The 19,117-nt window shown below is 45.1% G+C and overlaps 1 protein-coding gene across 3 annotated transcripts in view; it reads right to left on the bottom strand.

Moving 5' to 3' along the window:
• Positions 1–18,704, bottom strand: part of dchs1b (dachsous cadherin-related 1b) — a 178,894-nt gene extending 160,190 nt beyond the window's left edge. The window contains exon 1 of one of the 3 annotated variants that reach the window (XM_037547270.1): positions 18,115–18,704. The gene's annotated coding sequence lies outside the window, so the exon portion shown is untranslated. Of the gene's footprint in view, positions 1–7,663; positions 7,722–17,432; positions 17,821–18,114 lie in introns of those variants that run through there. The other 2 variants (XM_037547268.1, XM_037547269.1) reach the window with 2 other exon arrangements.
• Between the last annotated feature and the right edge of the window lie 413 nt (positions 18,705–19,117).

The following is a 19,117-nucleotide window of genomic DNA, read 5'->3' as shown; positions in this document are numbered from 1 at the left end:
TTATGAACTGATGACAAATTTGTCTAAATCTAAACTTGTAATGTGGGATTGCAGCAGAGCAGGCAACCAAATTCTAAGACTGAACTTTGGAGGTGTTTACAAGAAGCATGGAAAAATATACCTGGGTCGTTCTACAGAAACGTCCAATTTTCTATCCATTTATAGGAGTCACTGGTGTTACTGAGCGTCATCGGTGTTCCACATAATAAAGGAAACACCAGAGACGTTTTTAATGATCAATGCATTTCACAGAACATCAAACCACACGCTGTCCATCAGGGAACGTCCACTAAAATATGAAATTTAATCCATTTGTGCTTCTACTTTTTCACAGTGACCTCAGAATAAAGTCGGTCACACCAGTGACGTCAGCTAGAAGCTTCGTATGAGATCATGAGCTGAATGAGAAGATCTCTGAGAACTGAGAGACACAGTGGACTCACCATGAGCTTTTCTCCATAGATCCTCAGACAACAGGTCAAAGGAGGTCGAGTGACGTCATCGGTGTGACTTATTTCAAAATAAGAGACGCAGTAACACCAGTGACACGACTCCTGGGGAACTTTTATTATAGATTTTATAATATTTAATTGGTTTTTGTTTTCCTTGTTAAATAGATAACTGATATAAAAAAACAATATTGTTAAATTGAGGGTAAAGAAGGTGTAATTATTAAAATAATATACTGTTTTATTTTAAAATATAAATAAATTGTAACCCTAACATGTTTTTCTAGTGTAATATAGTATCTGTTTTTGGCCCACCTACAGATTTCATTGCAAAACAGAAATCTGTTTTATTGTTGAATATACATTGAATATATATGAATATGCAATATACAAATGAACTTGTACTTAATGGCTGTTTTGACTGGATTTTATAATAAATAAAGGGCTTTTGCACAGTTTTTGTATGTGCATCTTTGTACAATGATTATATGTGTGTGTGTGCGTGTGCGTGTGCGTGTGTGTGTGTGTGTGTGTGTGTGCCTCATGGTTAATGTTACATATGATTAAACACAGACACAGGTGACCAGTAAGGCTCCTTACAGTATCACGGCTTATTAAAATATATGGCAGGGACCCGGCTGTCTCTCCATCACACAGGATAAACAGAAGCCAGACTGAGTGATTGACAGTGGCGTCTGAGAAGAGCTAGTGGGGGGGGGCTTTTCTGTTCTCCGCATTGCTACACGGTGGCACTCTAGAACTGCAGTCGCCATCTAGGAACAGCTGGGAGCAAGATTTGTGTTGTAGGTCTGCAGCATCGATCTGAATCACCTCTATCCAAAGGCTGTATTGGAAGAAACCAATGAGCATCTTGACTGGAAGGTTCTTACAATGTGCTTGGACCCCTAGTAATCAACCTTACATAGTGCAATAGTCGACACCGACAACCCTGTTCTTCAGTGGTCAGGACCCCCATGGAGCCTCACAGAGCAGGTACTGTTTGGGTGGTGGGTCATTCTCAGCAGCGCAGTAACACTGATGAGGTGGTAGTGCATGTTGTGCTGGTCTGAGCGGATCAGACACAGCAGTGCTGCTGGAGTTTTTAAACACTGTGTCCACTCACTGTCCACTCTATTAGACACTCCTACCTTGTCAGTCCACCTTGTAGATGTAAAGTCAGAGACGACAGCTCATCTGCTGCTGCACAGTTTGTGTTGGTCATCCTTTAGTCCTTCATCAGTGGTCACTGGACGCTGCCCACTGGACGCTGTTGGCTGGATATTTTTGGTTGGTGGACGATTCTCAGTCCAGCAGCGACACTGAGGTGTTTAAAAACTCCAGCAGCCCTGCTGTGTCTGATCCACTCGCACCAGCACAACGCACACTAACACACCACCACCACATCAGTGTAACTGCAGTGCAGTACTCTGTGAGGGTCCATGGGGGTCCTGACCACTGAAGAACAGGGTAACAGAGTATCAGAGAAACAGATGGACTACAGTCTGGTGGTCATAATGTTACGCCTGATCGGTGTACGTAAGTATAGAAGTATAGAAAGTTAGCACAGTAAACTTCTGCTGCTGATAAGCTATGAAAGCTGTACTTTCATGCAGTTCCAGCATAAAAGTACAGAAGATCTAGGAGCTCTAAGACTTAAACCACTGCAGATGTCTCAGTCTCCAAACCCATAAGCTCCTATTTTGTCCATTTTTTTCCCCAAATAGTTTCAGGGTGTTCTTCCAAAGCATGCAGCGTGCAGATGATTAGGTCAGTATTAATGACTAAAAGCGCATGAAGCAATAATGCTTCTAATAATCATAGTTTTTGCTCATAAAAAGTTGGAGGTTTTATTTTTCAGGATGCTGACTTGCTGCATAGTTCCCTGCACTGAACGGGTAAGGAATGCACTCCTACTCAGTTTCCAGGACTTAGACAACCACAATGCCCAAGCCTTCTGCATATAGCCATCCAGCTGTCATCAGGGAGTTAGCTTTGGGGAGAAGGTGGTAGACGGGTCTCGGCAAGCAACAGCTTTTACGAAAGAGCACTGATCCTTTTACATGCATGCAATGAGCAGAGATGGCAGCTGTGGCAGCCCAGCTGAATTAAAGCACAGCAAAGAAAAAAAAAGCCAATTTCCATTTTTTGTTTAGCAGAGCATTGAACGCAACAGCTTCAATCATCTCCCCAATGTACAGAGCCCAAGACTAACGTGTGAAAAACAGATGCACTAGCCAGATGCCCCTTCTAATTAGTTAATTTAGCTACTTTAATGTGCAATTCGATTGCACACACACTGTATGATCTACAGTATTATTTATAGAAAAGCACTGCCAATGGAACGGGACACTCTGGAGCAACTGCACATGAATCTAAGGTCATCCTGCCCAATGCCAAGCGTAGGCCAGCGGGGAACAAAGCCCCCAAGCACTGGGCTGTGGAGCAGTGGAGTGATGAAGCTCCATCCAATCCCTTTGAGATGAGTTAGAGTGGCATATGTAATGCAAAACTATCATGCAATGATAGTACTTGACTTCACTTATGCTCTTGTGCCTGAATGCAATCAAATCCCCACAGCAATGTTCCAATATCTAGTGTATAACCTTCCTTGAAGAGGCTGTTACTGAAGCAAAGGAGTTAAAAGCCACCTATTAACCCCCTTGAACTCAGAAGAAGTGTCGGATTAGCAGGTGCCTACAAACGTTTGCTGTTCTTCTAACAGAATGCCACGATAGTGACTTTCTAGGTGAAGGAAAAAACCTCTGAAGCAACACTGAAATTTCGGAGGATGTGGAGACTCTCTGGTGGAAATAAATAATGCGCAACTAGAAGAACATTTTGTAAAAATGGTTGTGCCTCAAAGGCTGCGTTCACATTACCAGGTCAAAGTGGCACAAATCAGATTTTTTGGGACTCAGATCCGGTGTTTTCAGGGCTGTGTGGACACAAATCAGATCTTTTCAAATCCAACCTGAGCCACTTTCATGCGTCGTCCTAGATCGGATACGTAAGGCCGTGTGACCTTAATGTGACTCGGAATTCATGAGCTTTTTTTTCCCCCCTCCATCATTCAGCGTTACCACGGCAACAGCGCCGAACAGCCGTCAAAGCCTGTAAACGGTGGAAAAGCAGCTCGTCTCACCTTTTCCTCCTCCGTCTGGCTCTAATAATGAAGCTGAGAGCTGATCAGAGTTAATGATCTTCTCAGCGAAGCTCGTTCTGCTCGTTAGTTTGTGCTGATGATGCAGTGATTCAGTCACGTGACGTTACTGAGTAGGAGGAGCTCCTGAGGGTCATTTCAGGCCGGTTCATCACATTAATGACCGATTCGAGTCTCTTACCTAAACGAGTGTGAACCATCGAGTCAGAGAGATCGGATCTGAGCAACGAGGCTTGTAAAGTGAACGCAGCCAAGGAGAACTCAAAAAGTGTCGTCCGAGGATGGAAGTGTATTATCTACTATTGTTGTCATAATTTCATCAGTATTATAGCGAGGAGAGTTTTACTGAGACTGTGCCTTTGATATTAATGCATAAAAACGTCCAAAAAACAGTCACACGATCCCACCGACTCCTCTGACTTTTAAATGATTCCTTCAGAGCGACGCACAGCGCGCAGACTCCTTATTTGTGTGTGTGTGTGTGTGTTTTTTATTATTCTGACTCAAGGTGCTCCTTTCAATTGAACTGAAATTCAATGTACATTAATGTGAGATGGTTTCATTCCAAGTTTTAGACCATTTCTGTTCACCCATTCATCACGAAATGTTCACACAGTGTTAACGGCAGCTCAAGTTCCAAGGCTGAAGTATCATTTGGCACTAGAGGTTTCAGAGAGCTGGAACGCTCTGGTATGTATGTGACCCATTTCTGACTTTAACAAAGATATAAAGCTGTGCCAGCCAAGCGAAGCTCTTGATATCAATCTCTTCCCTTCTCCGCAGAGCAGCGAAGCAGCAGATTTAACATAGAATAATCTGTACGAATGTATAAGAGCGCGTTAAACTGAGACTCACTGGCTACTGCTGTAGCTTCCCTTAGAACTTCTCTGTTGCAATAAAGTCCAAGATGATGCTCCTGAGTGCAATCACAGGCTAATTTGTTCCGCATATAAAGACTCTCGGTGAACTTTAACAAAACACTTAAACCGTCAAGACGGGACTGGTACAGTGGAACAGCGCTGCATAAAAAAGCGACTGCCGGAGGACGAGTGGAGCTGCGTCCGTGCCAGAGCGTGAGTCAGGCCAGGATAACTCCACTCAGAGAAGGTGAGGAGAGCTTTCATACACACAAGCCTGGCTGCGGTCAGGGTCAGGTGGACAAATGAAAGCCTGATTTTGATTTACAGATATACTAATGACGCAAGCAAGCAGGGGCCGTGCTGTGTAACACTTTTCCGGACGGTTCCTTTTGCAAACACTCACAAGCGAGCACACACGGTCTACTTGTTTGCTTTTTTACAGCCTCCCAGAGAGGCAGGTTTAATGGGATATGAAGTTTCCCAAAAAAGCGTTGTAACGGCCGAAACACGGTGCTGTAATCGCTGTAAAAAACGAGAGGAAATAAACTCCAGGGCTTCCAAGTTTCCCCTCTCAAACTGGAGGCAAGGCCAGAGAAAACAAAACAGGGGTTTCAGCCAGTGACCCCACAAGTCCAGGTGATGTGTTTCATGCCAGGCGTCTGCTCTCGCGCTATACCTGAACTTTCAACGATATCGCCAGAGCGGACGCTGATTGAGTTTCACTAGTTGCTCTTTCGCTCTGGTTCTTTCTGGATTTCTTTAAAATAATAGTTTGCTGAAAAATCTAATTTACATTGGTTTCCCTTTAGCCAAAATGTAGTCAGTCAGCCAAGACACGTTTGGTGCCTAGAGTTGACTAATGTAGCTAACAAGTAATGTAGGCTTATACCCCACTAAACAGCAGTGATGATAGTAACTGAGTAACTGAGTAAATGTAATTAGTTTCTGTATTTTAGTATTTTTGGTGTATCTGTACTGAAGTTTCTCCGTTACTGGGCGACTTTTTCCTTTCACTCCACTACATTTCAGAGTCTAATATCCGACTTTTTCCTCCTACATTTTGAGAAATCTGTCGTTCCTTTTGGTTTCTGTGTGTATAAAAACGTAACATGTCAAAACGAAAGAAGCGCAAAGCCAGAGCACCAATCAGGGCCCAGCGGTCACTTTGTTTAGAGCTGGTTTTGACCTGTCGGTCATACCGACCCAGTGCAGCACGCGGTTCAACGTCAGCGCAGCAGCGTAAAACTTTGGGAGAGTCTGTTCAACATAAATGATGAACTAACCTAACTTTGTGTAAATAGAGCTCAATATAGAAATATGTCCACATATGCAGTCGAGACTGACGCGGCTTTTTTCTGAATTTCTACAAACACCATTTCATTTTATAGTAAATGAGTTTGGGCTGGTTTATGTTTATGAACAGACGCCTACAGATCAACATAGTAAAGGAGCTCATCTGTGATCCTGAGTTTAAAGCCAGTTTTTATTCAACTTAAACTTGGAACTAAGTTGTAAATAAATCTGAAACTGAAACTTTGCTTGTGTGTAAAAAGTGATTTCAGAGCCACTCGGTTCTCCCTGATGGAAACTGTTTACCTTCAGTGTTTTGTGCTTCTGATCATTTTAATAGACGTCAGCGTCACTAATTAATGACGTTCTATTAAAAGACTGGTTTACCAAGAGAGACGCTGGAGGACTTTCACCTGAAATGAGTTCATGAAGCCAGTCTGGTTATAAAAATGATAACAGGACATCAGAGCCAGAATTACTCTTTTAGTACTTTTACTTTATACTTAAGTACATTTGAAGGTAAATACTTTAGTACTTTTACTCAAGTGGAGGTCTAAAGGGAGGAACTTCTACTTTTACTGGGGGAATATTTTACCTTGGGGGTCTCGACTTTAACTCAAGTACGTGGTTTGTGTACTTTGTCCAGCTCTGCCAAGCAGCATCAAGTAAACCACATGCCTAAGTCCTCATTGAGTTAAGTAACTTCAAACAGACTTGCTTATGTGGTTCCTGCCACTGTGTGAAATACAGTTATCTATAAAAACTGACGACAGACACAATTCAAGCTTCAAGTTATATGTTACTAATTTTTTTTTTCTGAGAAAACTTGATCACTTCACATCCGTCCATTCCAAGAAACACTCCATCATTGCCAAATGTCATTTCCCTCTTCTGATCTTGGAAGAGTGGCTGATTTTTAGGTGCATCTAAAATCTCTAAATCTTCTTGGAAACTCGCTGGAAAAAGGTTGAAGTCATTCTTTTCCTTGGGGGAACTGTGAAGTGTCGACCAAGGCTGACGTGAAAGTGTAAGTGTCGAGGACTGAGGCAGCCTCCAACCGAGTCACCATATGACATAGATCATCTACTGACACCTAATAGTCAAAAGAGCTGCTCTCTTCTATTCAAACTTTCCGAAAAAAAGAATGAAAGAAAAAAGACACAGAAGGAAGAAGAGTTTGCCTAAACCAGTGTGAACCGTCGCGTCAGAGAGATCGGATTTGAGCAATGAGGCTTCTACAGTGAACGCAGCCAAGGAGAGCTTGGTAAGCGACGTATCTTTCAAGGATGGAGGTGAACTACCTACTATTGTCGTCATACCTTCATCAGTATTATGTCGAGCTGGACCTTCTTAGTGAGGCTGTGTCTGTGACATTAATGCATAGAAACGTACGACGTTGTCCGAAAAACTCTCACACAATCCCGCCGACTCCTCTGACTTTCAAACGGTTATTTTCAAGGCAGCCTCCAACAGTCACCATACGACACAGATCATCTACTGACACCTAATAGTCAAAAGAGCTGCTCTGCTCTATTCAAACTTTCCAAAAAAAAGACAAAAGAGACAAAACAGGGGGTGAAAAGCCAAAACGGGGTCATCCAAATCGAAAGCATCCCTGTATTATGAATCCAAATCACTTTCCCATCTCCTAAGCTCTCCAGTGAAAAGTCATATTATTCTTTCCTGAGTAACGTAAACAGCCAGTCGTGCACTTTGCTTCTTTTTCCACCGTGCAATTCGCCAGATTTGAATTCAATAATATAATCAGATTAAGGCACAGCAGACGTTTGTCCTCACTGGGGGGGGGGGGGAGGGGGAGCACATGCCTCGCTGTGAGAGGGATACGCAGAGCCAGTACCGAGGCACTGTATGACTGAGAGAAGTCAAAAACAACCTGCGGTTACCGTGTTGCGATCAGAGCCGGGTTCGTTCCTGCAGGGCTCGGGGTGCGATGCGTGCTCTCTGTTGAGGAATAAAAACTCCACAGGAAAACAGAGACGGCGAGAGAGACGAGGTCACTGAATTATTAATACGTAAAGGGCTGGCTGGTTATTGGAGAAGACAAGATGTTAAACACAGCAGTGGCAGCAGATCAGGTTCAACCGCACACTCTATTGCGCATTCTAGCCATCGAGTGTTCCGCAGTGACGTCTGGATCTGATGCAATTTCGCCGTGGGATCAAACGGAGTGCAGTCTGATCGGGTCTAGACACCGTACGTAGACGGAAAACGCCTGATTGACACTGATAGGCTTCAGCGTCTATATATCCACTCCAGCTCTGATGAAAGTGGCTTGTGAACGGAGCTCAGCAGGTTGCTTTTACTTGAGCTTTGCAGGAATCCCTCCATCACTCAGCTCTTTGAACGTCCTTGCTGATTTATTTGCTTGCATAATGTGCTCAAATGAGAAGGGCTGTCACCGTGAAGTCAACACCAGCTGAGATACTTAGCATCTCCATTAAAAAGACCGGGTCACCCGGCAGTGCTTTCAATCTTGTAATGACTAAATGTGAGCATATCAGACGGTCTCAGTAAACTCAGCTTGCGCTACAGCCCATCTCTGATCTCTAATGGGGAAAAAAATACAGCCTCTGCATCTAATCTAATTCCTTATGCCCATTGAGTCCAATTGGAGGGAATAAACATTTCCCTTATTCACACATTTACAAAGAGAAATCCCATTTTACAAGCACTTATGTGAGTAACGCATGGATATTAAACAGGAACATGTGAATAATATGGCACTGGGTCTCATTAAATGTCAGCGTAAACCTGGCCATAGGGCTAAGAGTCTCATGCTTAAGCCAACATATATCAATGGCCAAAGCCTCACTCTTTCCAAAGCTTGCTCCACAGCTGGGGTCGGCAGACGTAGGTCTTTCATGCTGGCCCGAGACCGGTTTGTGGTTCCTCTGTTACAGTTAGGGTTAGGACTAACTGGCCCAAGATCAGCAAAGAACTTCCACCCAAAGACGTCCACCACACTTACAGGAACCACGCATCAGTAGAGGTTCACATGGACTTGAGCAAACTTGGGCCTTATCTCCAAGCATGCTGTTTCCAGTCCATTTGCCTGAGGTTAGGCTTGAGCTAAATGCCCATTACTGGAAAAAAAAAATGCCACTGCAAGCAGCCCAGTCAGTCAGCTCAAGGCTATTAGACTAAAACGTTTTCACCATTGCTTTAGTTCCTGACACTAGATGCACTGTATTGCCAAAAGTTTTCACTCCCCCATCCAAATCACTGAATTCAGGTGTTCCAATCACTTCCATGGCCACAGGTGTATAAAGCCGAGCCCCTAGGCCTGCAGACTGCTTCTACAGACATTAGTGAAAGAATGGGTCGCTCTCAGGAGCTCAGTGAATTCCAGCGTGGTGCCGTGATCGGACGCCACCTGTGCAGCAAGTCCAGTCGTGAAATTTCCTCACTACTAAATCTGATGGATGAGTCTGGGTTTGGCGGTTGCCAGGAGACGGTACTTGTCTGACTGCACTGTGCTGAGTGTAAAGTTTGGTGGAGGGGGGATCATGGTGTGGGGTTGTTTTTCAGGAGTTGGGCTCGGCCCCTTAGTTCCAGTGAAAGGAACTCTTAAAGCTTCAGCACCAAGAGATTTTGGACAATTTCACGCTCCCAACTTTGTGGGAACAGTTTGGGGACGGCCCCTTCCTGTTCCAACAGGACTGCACACCAGTGCACAAAGCAGGTCCATAAAGACGTGGATGAGCCAGTTTGGTGTGGAAGAACTTGACTGGCCTGCACAGAGTCCTGACCTCAACCCCATAGAACACCTTTGGGATGAATTAGAGCGGAGACTGTGAGCCAGGCCTTCTCGTCCAACATCAGTGTCTGACCTCACAAATGTGCTTCTGGAAGAACGGCCAAAAATTCCCATAAACACACTCCTAACCCTTGTGGAAAGGCTTCCCAGAAGAGCTGAAGCTGTTATAGCTGCAAAGGGTGGGCCGACATCATATTAAACCCTAAGGATTAAGAATGGGATGAAGGCAGATGACCGAATACGTTTGGCAATATAGTGCATATTACAAAATTCAACCCTACTCATGCTCGTTTGAGATTTCTCTGGAAATTGAGATCTTTGTATGCATTCCTACAGTGACATCTCAACAGCCTGATAAACCTGAGGTTCTAAAATGTGTTCTTTTTGGTGGCTCTCTGCTGGCAATGGGTCTCTGACGATCTCTTTCTCTGATATGGCCATTCTCTCCGTTATGGACCAAATCGACCTCAGTGTTTCAGACTAAACCTCAACGGAAAACAAAGCTCTCTTCTGGTACAGGCGACTATGCCACAGTATACGTGCAGCTCTACAAGCTGACATGAACCCAACAACCTTTGGATTACCAAACACTGCACAAGAAGACATCCAACAAAAACAGAGGAACATGCAAAGAGAAGGCAGACGCAACTAACCAGCTCCGACCTGGCACCCCAACATCTCACTCCACGAGAATACATCATTACCTTATTATCCTTTTAGAGACTTAGAGAGGCTATTAATAATAATAACCTTCCATGGGCAAAAGGAGACCTTGGTTTCCAGGAGAACGGCATTATTCTGGAGCATTTAGACATAATAGCTTTTGCTTTAACTAGAGTGCCAGCAAGCTGACAGCATAGGCTAACTATAGAGAGTGTGTTGCAAACTAATTAAAATGGAATGCTTTGCAGACATTCGGCACTTTTTTCCATGGGTTCTGTAGCCTTGTTTTCCATTTAATGCGGTAATAAGATATTGATGATCAACAAAAGAAGAAGCAAGACATCTAATGGACGCCTTAAGCAAGCGGGTGGGGGTGGGGGGGCGAGGGGTGGGTCTCGGAGTTAAATTCTTGTGTAAACATTTCCCCTCGGCTACTTTAGACGGAGGGATCAGACGCGCAATCTTATTTGTTCTCTCTGCACTCTCGCTCCTGTCATCTGGTACTCATTGCAGTGTGTGTGTGTGTGTGTGTGTGTGTGTGTGTGTGTGTGTGTGTGTGTGTGTGTGCACAATTCCTGACCTTAGCACTTAACATTCAGCTTCTCAACTATGAGGCACGATGCGTGGTGACTGAGATAGTTTGTACCACGAAAGATGGGAGATAAAAAGCCGGCCAATGGAAGTTTAGCACCATGCACAGAACGCCCAGTCCCATTTCACCCTCATGCCCCTACCACTCAGCCCTTAACCCTCTCGTTCATGTCTAGGGGTAGGGTGTCCTGATTTTAGTCGGGATAGAGGGGTGGGGTGAAGTGTTTGGGCTACATGACCCTCCAAACGGAGGTTTTTCAGAGACTCCGAACTGAGAGACATGAGGAAAAATTGAAAAAACGGAAAGATGGAGCACAAGACACAGACGAAACCCACAAATGTGGGAATTTTCTCTGTTAAAAATCATGATAACCGCTGTTTTATCTTAGTCTAATGTCGTTTCAGTGAATTTTGGTCGTTTTTCTTCATAACAAGCATAAAAAATCACTAACAGCATGCTGATGTCTCAATAGCCAGCGAGCTAACTTTCCCGTTCCACCTTAAATAATCCTGCAGCTCTGACGCCTGAAGCAATGTAACTGCTGCTCCATTTAAGGTGGAACGGGAAAATTCGCTAGAATCTGGAGAATCTCTGACTTCAGCTTCACATCACTGAAGAATTAGGGGGGGGTGATAATAAATAACTGCCCCCCTCTTTGAAGGCGTCTGATCCCTAAATGTAACTAAAGCCCAGCAGTGAGGAGCTGAACTTTCCCCTCCTCTGCTGTCCCTGCAGACGGGCAGGGTCGCCTACAGAGCGGCGCCAGTAGCTGATAATGAAGTGATGCTCTGTTTATTTGAGGGTCCCATTTCGATTTCATAGGGGTTAGGGTGACACTCGACACTCAGGCCAGATAAAAGATGAGATTTTTTTTGTTCTTTTTGTCATGCAACTTTGAGTTAAAGTTACATTTGGTGGGAAAAAAACTGAGAAACTTCCGTTTCCATTGTTTAAATGAAACGGATCACTCCTAGTTTATATAGAAGGGACTCCAGCATTAAAGACCATTTACTGTTAAACTGTGTTGAACGATCAGCAGAGCGAATTCTGCGGTGGAGCCGCAACAGGACAGTAAAAGATCCACATGCCGCTCCAGAGCCGTGTGTTGCCGACCCCGACGTATCGAGTATTGTGGAAACTTCTTGAAGTATCGTGATAATTTGCCATATCGCCACTACCTGAGAGGTTTCATGTAAAAATGTAAGTGGGCCTATTGTTCTTTAATCCGCCTCATACGTTACACTGTGTGTGACAACCCACCCCGTCCTGATCAGCCGTGAGATTTTTATCACGTTTAAAACAAGCAAACATTTTACACCTCAAATTAAATAAGAATAACAGCCGATTTAGACCAGTTAGAATGTTTAACCTATACAAATGAGCGCTAACCAGGCTGTGAAACTCCAGATGTGATCCAGATGTGAAATGGGACTTTCTTAGCTCAACATTTTGTAAACTCCTCATCTTCACGCTTCCCCTGTCAGCTCAGGAGGTTGGAGGGTGTGCACAGCAGTGATATCAGCCCCGCATTTCTGATCGATGAAGCTGGAGGTGTAATAACTCAACCCTCCCTGGTCTCCCTCACTGTACAGCACCTTTCAACTCATTAAAGACCCCATAGAACACAAATGCAGTGCCACAATCCTTAAAAAATACAGCCATAACCAAGACGACTGTAAGCCAAAGTGTGTTAGAATAATGTCACGCTGTCTCTACGTCCACACGCACACACACGCACACACACACACACACACACACACACACACACATTGTTCCCCACATCTCAAGCTAGCATGTGTCCCAGTAACACTGAAAGCCAACAGTCCAGCTGTATGATCAGCATCCAAGTGATGACGAGTAGCAGTATTAACAGACTGCCCCTCACTGGGCACTGTTTTATTTTACGGCTCTGTGACCTTCAATCCACTCTGGGAATGCACATGTGTGCTCAGACCTCACGGGTGCTCTAGTTGAGTGGTCCTCAGCCTCAGGCCTGGTCAGAGACACACTGCACATGAGTTTTCCCTAGTCTAGCATGCCTAACATACCTCTCATCCAGTGATGGACAGTAACTGAGTATCTGAGTAAATGTAATTAGTTTCTGTACTTTAGTATTTTTGGTGTATCTGTACTGAAGTTTCTCCGTTCTAGACTTTTTCCTTTCACTCCACTACATTTCAGAGTCTAATGTCCGACTTTCTCCTCCTACATTTTGAGAAATCTGTGGTTCCTTTTGGTTTCTGTGTGTATAAAAACGTAACATGTCAAAACGAAAGAAGCGCAAAGCCAGAGCACCAATCAGGGCCCAGCGGTCACTTTGTTTAGAGCTGGTTTTGACCTGTTGGTCATACCGACCCAGTGCAGCACGCGGTTCAACGTCAGCGCAGCAGCGTAAAACTTTGGGAGAGTCTGTTCAACATAAATGATGAACTAACCTAACTTTGTGTAAATAGAGCTCAATATAGAAATATGTCCACATATGCAGTCGAGACTGACGCGGCTTTTTTCTGAATTTCTACAAACACCATTTCATTTTATAGTAAATGAGTTTGGGCTGGTTTATGTTTATGAACAGACGCCTACAGATCAACATAGTAAAGGAGCTCATCTGTGATCCTGAGTTTAAAGCCAGTTTTTATTCAACTTAAACTTGGAACTACGTTGTAAATAAATCTGAAACTGAAACTTTGCTTGTGTGTAAAAAGTGATTTCAGAGCCACTCGGTTCTCCCTGATGGAAACTGTTTACCTTCAGTGTTTTGTGCTTCTGATCATTTTAATAGACGTCAGCGTCACTAATTAATGACGTTCTATTAAAAGACTGGTTTACCAAGAGAGACGCTGGAGGACTTTCACCTGAAATGAGTTCATGAAGCCAGTCTGGTTATAAAAATGATAACAGGACATCAGAGCCAGAATTACTCTTTTAGTACTTTTACTTTATACTTAAGTACATTTGAAGGGAAATACTTTAGTACTTTTACTCAAGTGGAGGTCTAAAGGGAGGAACTTCTACTTTTACTGGAGGACTGGAGGAATATTTTACCTTGGGCGTCTCGACTTTACCTCAACTTGCTCAGGATGTCTTACAACACCTAAATCTGCAGCTATTTCTAAAGGCCTGAGAAGGGCACTATTTAAGAAATAGGGATGTTCAGCCTAAACCACCGGAGGAAAGTCCATCTCTAGGGTCCACCAACCACAGAGGTTACTGGGTTCACCTCTGCTTGTTAGTCAAACGCATTCATAAACAGGTCTCATTTGCTCATCATAGATGACTGAAAGTCACAGGAGAATAAAATAATACAGTGGCCTCCTCGCTGAGCACGAGACATCCTCATAACGGCAGCCCACCTGGGACAGTCACAGACTGCCGCGACTTCTAGAAGCACAACGCTCCCTACACGTGGCTTATATTAAAAGGGGAACCCCACCATGTTTTAAATTTTCCACATGATTAAACTGATAACACCTCAACAGAATCATTCAGAGAGGAACCAGACGTCCACCTTTTAAAGCCCCCTCACAGAAAGCTAGTACATTAAACGGTTATGAATATTCAGCCCTGATTTCTGAGACACCGTTTTACAGCATCTTCGTGATAAAGTTGAGGCCTAAAATGCCTCTTAATCCATTTATTTGAATCTACTCGTGGTTGAGGGGCACATGAAGAGTTCCAGGGCAAAATAGTTCCCAAAGAAAACGAACATTTTCAGACGGACCATCCCTTTAATCATCACCAACACTCAATTTTAAATCAACGAATAACTCAGAAAACACATGTGGGCACACTGGTGGCTTTGGATAGTAAATAAAATGTTAAAGATTTGTGTCGTAAACATCAGGACCCCCGGTTCCTATATATAACAGGACGCCCGGTTCCTATATATAACAGGACGTCCGGTTCCTATATATAACAGGACGCCCGGTTCCTATATATATAACAGGACGCCCGGTTCCTATATATAACAGGACCCCCGGTTCCTATATATAACAGGACGCCCGGTTCCTATATATAACAGGACCCCCGGTTCCTATATATAACAGGACGCCCGGTTCCTATATATAACAGGACGCCCGGTTCCTATATATAACAGGACCCCCGGTTCCTATATATAAACAGGACGCCCGGTTCATATATATAACAGGACGCCCGGTTCCTATATATAACAGGACGCCCGGTTCCTATATATAACAGGACGCCCGGTTCCTATATATAACAGGACGCCCGGTTCCTATATATAACAGGACCCCCGGTTCCTATATATAACAGGACGCCCGGTTCCTATATATAACAGGACGCCCGGTTCCTATATATAACAGGACCCCCGGTTCCTATATATAACAGGACGCCCGGTTCCTATATATAACAGGACGCCCGGTTCCTATATATAACAGGACGCCTGGTTCCTATATATAACAGGACCCCTGGTTCCTATATATAACAGGACGCCCGGTTCCTATATATAACAGGACAGCCGGTTCCTATATATAACAGGACCCCTGGTTCCTATATATAACAGGACGCCCGGTTCCTATATATAACAGGACCCCCGGTTCCTATATATAACAGGACGCCCGGTTCCTATATATAACAGGACCCCCGGTTCCTATATATAACAGGACACCTGGTTCCTATATATAACAGGACCCCCGGTTCCTATATATAACAGGACGCCCGGTTCCTATATATAACAGGACCCCTGGTTCCTATATATAACAGGACGCCCGGTTCCTATATATAACAGGACACCCGGTTCCTATATATAACAGGACACCCGGTTCCTATATATAACAGGACACCCGATTCCTATATATAACAGGACGCCCGGTTCCTATATATAACAGGACGCCCGGTTCCTATATATATCAGGACACCCGGTTCCTATATATAACAGGACGCCCGGTTCCTATATATAACAGGACGCCCGGTTCCTATATATATATAACAGGACCCCCGGTTCCTATATATAACAGGACACCCGGTTCCTATATATATCAGGACCCCCGGTTCCTATATATAACAGGACGCCCGGTTCCTATATAGGTTCTGCTGTTATTACAATGTCAAGCTTATAACTCTTTTTCTTCCTATATATAACCATTTTCAAAAAGGTTAAGCATGAAATGGTTCTATACAGAACTCATCGTCCTACATAGAACCATTACCTTTACATGTTTAAACAAGGTGGTTCATCAAGAGCTCTTTAGTAAGGGGAATGGTTCTAGCTCTATATATAGTCATTGCATGCGTAAATGGTTCTCTGCATGGTGAAAATGTTCTTCAGAGTGATGGAGAATGTGTTGAAAATGGTTCTACATAGCACTAAAAAAGGTGGTTCTGCAATCATTGTGATGTCAAACTTGTAACAATAGAAGAACCCTTTTTGGTGCTATATAGAACCATTTTCAAAAAGGTTCTGTACAGAACCATGTACAACACATTCTCCACCAATCTGAAGAATCATTTCACGAAGCAAAGAGCCATTTAAATAAAATAAATAAAATGCCTGTATTTGTGTTGTAGACACCAGAACCCCTGGTTCCTATATATCAGGACCCCTGGTTCCTATATATCAGGACCCCTGGTTCCTATATATCAGTGCCCCTGGTTACTATATATCAGGACCCCTGGTTACTATATATATATATATATATATATATATATATATATATATATATATAAGGACCCCTGGTTCCTATATATCAGTGCCCCTGGTTACTATATATCAGGACCCCTGGTTACTATATATATATATATATATATATATATATATATAAGGACCCCTGGTTCCTATATATCAGTGCCCCTGGTTCCCATACATCAGGACCCCTGGTTCCCATATATCAGGACCCCTGGTTCCCATAAATCAGGACCCCTGGTTCCTATATATCAGTACCCCTGGTTCCCATACATCAGGACCCCTGGTTCCCATACATCAGGACTCCTGGTTCCCGTATATCAGGACCCCTGGTTCTGATATATCAGTGCCCCTGGTTCCTATATATCAGGACCCCTGGTTCCCATAAATCAGGACCCCTGGTTCCCGTATATCAGGACCCCTGGTTCCCATATATCAGGACCCCTGGTTCCTATACATCACGACCCCTGGTTCCCATACATCAGGACCCCTGGTTACCATATATCAGGACCCCTGGTTCCTATACATCAGGACCCCTGGTTCCTATATATCAGGACCCCTGGTTCCCATACATCACGACCCCTGGTTCCCATACATCAGGACCCCTGGTTCCCATACATCAGGACCACTGGTTACCATGTATCAGGACCCCTGGTTCCTATATATCAGGACCCCTGGTTCCTATACATCAGGACCCCTGGTTCCTATACATCAGGACCCCTGGTTCCTATACATCAGGACCCCTGGTTCCCATACATCACGACCCCTGGTTCCTATACATCAGGACCCCTGGTTCCTATACATCACGACCCCTGGTTCCTATACATCAGGACCCCTGGTTCCTATACATCAGGACCCCTGGTTCCTATCACCACCACTGTAGAGAAATCTGAGTAGGGAAGTTTCCCTAAAACCATTTCACATCAAATCTCAACCACATTTTGAAAAACTGGTGGAATTCCCCTTTAACTCGTCTTCAGCCTTTCTTCCTTCTCTTACCCCTGAATTCCAGGTCATGACGTTCGCGTTTATTCACTGCAGCCTTTGCCAAGTCCTGCTGAGGCGAGCAGGAGCCTTCAGCGTTCTACAGCGTTCGACCCAAAGCGCCTCACTTCACCTTCACACTCTACGTTTCTCAGACGCCTGAGAGGAAGCCGCGTCCACTCACAAGTCCGCGTACGACGGCGGCTCTGCCTGAGACGCGGCTCTGCCCGTCTGAAGGGCTGGATGCAGCATCCTCCGTGCGGGCGGTCTCCAGCTCCTCACTCAGCGCTGCCCGCTCGGGAGACGCGCATTCGCAGCGCTCCTCGAAACAGAGCCTTGACTTCTATTCATCCTCGGCTACCACAGCGCGAACGAGGCTGCTGCTCACCGAGCGTCTCCGGCTCGACCCTGTTCAAAAGCGCAGAGACTCCAAACCCGTGACATCCACCCAGAAAACACGGCCCCCAATGATTTTCCCCCAGAACGGACCAACATCGCGCCTCTGCGCCCTCGTTACTGCTGTTAACCCGGCTACGTGGCCGGTCTGCCGGCTGCCTGAGCCGGAGCGGCTCTCCAAAGACGCCAGGATGAATGAAGCTGGTCCTCCAGCCTTGCGCTGCACAGGAGCGCACGAATGGGGACGTTTGCAGTCGAAGCATGTACTAAACCACTGAAACAGCATCAGCCCTTCACTTACGCTCATCTATCTGCCCGTAGCTCCTCCGCTCCGCCGTGGCGCATCCGTCAAAATCCCTGCGCGGCTGTGCTTCCAGCGTGAGGAAGAGATCCAGAGGAAAAATGAGCCAAATCCGCGCTGATCTCGGGTCCTTTCACCCAAACTGTCTAACAGACCGCGGCTTGCCTTGTAGTCCCGGCTGTCAGGTGGAGACGGGCTCCTCCGAGGTTCCTCCCCAAAGCCGAAGACGCACCGCGTCCACTTTCCTCAACGCAAGGAACAAGGATGAGGCAGAACCAGCAGCAGCCGCCTCCGTGTAACGGCTCCTACAGCATCTAATCCAGGCAGGACTGAGAGCCGAGTGACCGCACCGCACCGCACCTCGCCGACTGAAATCCGACCCCGCCGCCGCGTTGTTTTTTCTGCGCCCGTATTCCGACAAGCCCCGGTCGTATCTCGAGAGCTACGCTACAATTGGCTGATAGTATTCAGCTTCTGGCGCTCTGATTGGCTGATGGTTCAGACCCACCAGGCGCACGGCTAATGAGAACGAACCGCTGGCCAATCCTGGCGCAGGATGCGGAATACGGGTGGGAAATGAAATCCGAACGCAGCCCAGCCTTCTTCTCATTTGAATTGCTAATATACTCGACACGTGGGGAGCTACTCACAAAAGGGGGGGAGCAGGGGAGCAGGGGAGCAGGGAGAAAAAGGGGGATAAAGGAGTGGTTCTGGTAGGCTTTGGTGCCACCATGCTCTGCCTCAGAGAACTGGTTTGCAGAGACAAAGAGCCTGAAAGAGGCTGGACATTGTGGTGTCCAAGCCGGAGAAATGAGCACAGAACCAGAGCTCAGTGTAAATGATTCTATCACTGGATCAGATCATCTGGAGAATCAAGCAGGCGTTGCTGTTAGATGTGCATAGGCTTGTGTATTGGAGTGTATATTAGATGGTTCTTCCATGGTTCTTTAGAAAAGGGAAAGGTTCTATTTGGAATTTCATGCTTAAAAGGTTCTTACATTGG

Source organism: Pygocentrus nattereri, chromosome 18 (assembly GCF_015220715.1).
Source record: "Pygocentrus nattereri isolate fPygNat1 chromosome 18, fPygNat1.pri, whole genome shotgun sequence".
Lineage (NCBI taxonomy): Eukaryota > Metazoa > Chordata > Actinopteri > Characiformes > Serrasalmidae > Pygocentrus > Pygocentrus nattereri.
This window is presented reverse-complemented; position numbering and strand designations above follow the sequence as displayed.